The 4725-nt window shown below is 47.2% G+C and overlaps 1 pseudogene; it reads right to left on the bottom strand.

Annotated features, from left to right (window-relative positions):
* Positions 1–3969: 3969 nt before the first annotated feature.
* Positions 3970–4146, bottom strand: LOC142568186 (U2 spliceosomal RNA; annotated as a pseudogene).
* Between the last annotated feature and the right edge of the window lie 579 nt (positions 4147–4725).

The raw sequence follows: 4725 nt of genomic DNA, 5'->3' as shown, positions 1-4725 counted from the left end.
GGAAGAACAACCACGGGTACAGTCGCGGATTCAAGGGACAATCGAAGAGATACAATATTTTTTTATTCATTACTACTTTAGGTCTTCTGCAGACCCTGTATGGGTCTGCCCGGTCTTACATCATCATAGGCATGTAATAAGATACAACAAGTTCCCAAAAGGACAACAAGAGAACATGAGTTAGATCAGAACACTTTTCAACAACAAGTGCATCAATATCATATTACCTACATGGTTACGCTTCGCGTACACTAGAAGAGAAAATAAAGCATTATAGATCGTATGCTATACATGAGAAAAATGTACAGACGAAAACAATACAGCACTACAAAATACTTTCTGCCGTTTTACAACAGTAAAAGTAGTTATACAGGGTCCATCAGCTGCTCCACTAGAGAACAAAACTGATCTAAATTTGGATTATTTACAGCTTCGCTTGGTAGCGCATTCCAAGCGTTCACAGCGCGAGGGAAGTAGGAAAACTTAAAGGTATTGCAATGCGTATTAGATGACCGGATGCACTTATCGTGGTTTGTCCTACTAGACCGACGGCCAGGCGGATGAATATAGTCGTCTTTCCTGATTTTGATGTGTCCGTTAAAGCGGAGATAAAAAAACTTCATAGATGCAACATGACGCCGCAAGGAAAGAGTTGCCAAATGAGCTTGATTGCGCATGTCCGTTGCACTGTCGTGCCAAGAATACTTTGAATAGATAAACCTAAGAGCCCTATTCTCTAATCTTTCAAGTTTATCGCGAAGGTACTTTTGATGAGGGTCCCACACTATTCTTCCGTATTCTAAGATAGGTCGGACCAGAGTTTTATGGGCAGTTAATTTTACGGCCTGAGGTGCTTTACTCAGTCTTCTGCGTAGAAACCCTAATTGCTTGAATGCCTTGGCGCATGTATCAGTGGTGCGCTTATCCCATTTTAAGTCTTGCAAGAATGTGACAACCAAGTATTTTACTTTGTTGACTTGTGTAATATTCAAGCCTTTAACATTGTACGTAAATGATAAAGGTCGTTTTTTTCTTGGTTAGGCTGATGAACGCTGTTTTAGAGACATTTATTTCCATCCCCCACATATTGCACCATTGGGCAATGTTTTGTAAAGAAGAATTAGGCTTTAGTTGGTCGTCCTTACTGCGAATTGCAGCATAAATGACACAATCATCTGCGAAAAGTCGCAATGTTACACCTGGTTCTGCAGAAGAAGAGATGTCGTCCAAAACTCTATTCAACACTCATTCAAAACTCTATTCACGTTAACTTCGAGGTCGAAGGCTGCTTAGCAATCAGTTTCGTGAATCCAAGCGCCGCACGTCAATGCGAAGTCCTGGATTTAAAGTTAAATCAAGTTAAACTCAAATAATATCAAGGTAAATGATCTTATGGAGCCCACTGTGACTCAGTAAAAGTTCTTGAAACTTGTTAGTTTCAGTCTTTGGCTACTTTAGAATACAATGTAGGCCACTTTTACCGATAAAAGATTAACTAGGCTTGTGGTGACGCCCTCACAATTTATGATGTTCCGGCAAACTGGTGAAGGAACTTGACGGCGGCGACGCCTGCGTCGTTGGTCCTTTTTGGCTTCTGTTTTTAAAGGATGGAGTAGCTTGTGGTAATTCTAGAGGGGTAATTTACAAGATAAATAATGCTTCTCTTTAGTGTTTCTTTAAGCGTGCATTATGGAACTGCTACCTTGTGGGATCGGCAAGGCATTGTCGCAGTGTCAGGAAATTGTCTGCCCTGGTAAACACTTTACAGCTCGCCGAAAGCCTTATTAAACGCACCGTAGACCCTCCGCTCATGTAACGGACATTGTTTGAATTAGTAGCTAAAAAAAAGACGCAGTTCCGCCCGGAAGGCGAAGCACCGATTGCGATATCCTATAAGTAGATAGATGCGCAAAATTAGGATAGTAGCTTTATCGGCCGTATAAACTTGTGAACATTAGTTCACTAACTAAGTTAACAATGACATAATGCGCTGTCTCTGTGTGTTTACTTCTATACGTCCTCGTTCAGTCGCACTTACACCTACTATCATGGATTCAAACGAACTAGCCTGCGAACGTATTTTAACTAAATTAACAAGCACTGTGTCACGCGCGCACAGGTAAACACGAGAACATACCGCTCGATTAGCGCGCAAACTCTCTGTCCAAATGCTGGAGTGAGGAATCACGGCAGCAGCAGCGAGCCAATTGACCTTCGGGCATATCTCGCTTCAGCGAGAACGAAACGTCGAACAGCGCTTACGAAGCTACCGGCACTACGCACACTCTGCAAACATCGCAGATCGCTTTGAAGATGAGGTCCGCGCGGGCGCGCACTTTGGCCACGACGCAGAACACTTTCAAGATACGGCGCCTGCACGGCCGCGCCGTAAGCAGCAGCCGCCGGAGAAAAACGCCCCCCTGGCTCGCATCACCACCGTGCCTCGCGCGCGACAGGAGAGGCCGCGATTCCGACCCGTCTTCCTCGCTCACCCTCGCGAGATTTCCCTTGCACCTACAGCACATTGTGCGCGGCGACTACTTCATCGCCCTTGGACGCTATACGTTGACGGCAACGCGACGGAACGTTTGACGGCTGTGTGAATGAGGTTTAAGTGCACTCAGCTATATATATATATATCTTACTGCTAGAAGGGAAGTGTGGACAGCTTGTACAGAAGGGCACCAATGATAGCACGCCTGACAGTGTCCGGTTATTGCCACAAATGACTATACAATTTACCACTGACACCCATTGCTAGGAACATCCCATGACATGTTAGAAAACGAGGGCGACCAGAATGATGGCGATGATGATAACAGTAATAATAATTAAACATGGCATGTACCCTGTGGGGTTCTCACCCGTGCTCTTGGGACAAAGGAACGACAGCACAGTAGTCCAAACAATCCCTAGGGCATTTATTGCACCTTTCACAGACGAATTCCTGCTAGCCGAGTTGCTATCCACAAAACATGCCGATGGGCGCGCGACAAATCGCGGAAGTCCGACTCACCGCGACCGCATAACGAGCGAATATGTTCGCCCCATGTTGGACACCAACGCCTGGACGTTCGCGCGTACGGTCACGCGAACGGTGGCGCATTCGAACGATCGTGTTCCTCCATTCCGGAGTAGGCCTCACGAGACGGTCTCGCAGAAGCATGGATCGGCGCACGCGCAGAACGTCCATGCCGCTTCCGAACCCGAACCAAAGAGGAAAAGCCTTCTCCTTTCTGCACCCATGTAGCTCCACTGTTAGGTGGCGTTAGCAGAGCCATACTCGCGCCATCGCTCGCAATGCGCTTCAACCAGACCGACTGCCGCTGGCACCAAGCCACGCGGCGAAGCCGTATTACAGGAGATGGAAGCTATGCGGGAAAACAACATATCAGGGGATGTGTGAGAGTCGCGCATCCCCACAACTCATATACCGAACTGGCCAATTGGGTCATTGTACGCGAAAGAGGACCAGGAAGGTGGTTTTCAAAAAAATATATATTAATTTTAGGGGTTTTACGAGCCAAAACCGCGATCTGGCTATCAGACACGCCGTAGTGGGGAGCGCAGGATTAATCTTGACCACTTGGGCTTCTTAACGCGCACCTGATGCATGGTAGCCGAACCTTTTCGCATTACGCTCCCATCGGAATGCGGCAGCCATGGCCGGGATAGAACCAGCGATCTCGAGTTCACCAGCACAACGCCATAGCCATTGGGCTGCCGCGGCGGGTATGTGTTTTCTTAAACCGACGCTGTTTACCTCTAGCCCCTATGTGCATCGCCCGCATGCGTGTCTAAGGGGGAGGGGAGGGGGAGGGAGGGGTCCTGGCTAGCTTACGTCCTTATGGGCGACAGGAATGTGTGCGCCGATCTAGGAGAAAGTGCAATATCAGGCGTGCGTTCGCAGGGGAGGGGGGGCGGGATTACCCTAGCCGGCTTATGTCCCTATCACGGCGCGTGGACAGGAATGCGTGGGCCGATGCCGGAGGAAGTGAAATACCGAATCGGCCCGCGGCTAAGGTCAAGCAGGCTTGAAGCACTGCAGCAGTTTTCAAAAGTAAGTGTAATATCTTCGGTCCAAACAGGACCACATGAATTCGGCGTTGTACGAGAAACTGTATATATATATATATATATATATATACAGTTTCTCGTACAACGCAGAAAGCACCGCAGCAGTTTCCAAAAGTAAGTGTAATATCTTCGGTCCAAACAGGACCACATGAATTCGGCGTTGTACGAGAAACTGTATACATGTATATATATATATATATATATATATATATATATATATATATATATATATATATATATATATATATACAGAGAGAGAGAGAGATTAGAAAGTGCACTTTGTGTAGCAAGTTGGCCTTTATGCGCTGTCTTTGTTTTGAATCCGGTTTGACGTATAATCAAGGGAAAAGAGTGTGGCGACGGCGCCTGTGCACGTGGCCTGCGCTTCTGTGGTTATAACGTCACGCGGGTCGGAGGTGCCGGCGAGGCCGCAGCAGTGGTTGCGGCATATGCATGGGAGGTGCGGTGATCGTGGCGGCCCTTGTTCCTGCGTAGTGTGGTGCCGTATGAAAAAAAATGTATGATTTTATAAAGCATGCAGTCCACGCATGCAGCCAACGTATGCGGCCTACAAAGCTTTGCTGGTAATCCGTTCCCATATGAATGCTGCGGCCCCACGAATTTTCTTTCAGCGCGAACTCTTCTTGA

The sequence above is a fragment of the Dermacentor variabilis genome, chromosome 1, assembly GCF_050947875.1.
Source record: "Dermacentor variabilis isolate Ectoservices chromosome 1, ASM5094787v1, whole genome shotgun sequence".
Lineage (NCBI taxonomy): Eukaryota > Metazoa > Arthropoda > Arachnida > Ixodida > Ixodidae > Dermacentor > Dermacentor variabilis.
The sequence above is the reverse complement of the archived record's forward strand: the minus strand, read 5'-3'. Positions and strand labels throughout refer to the sequence as shown.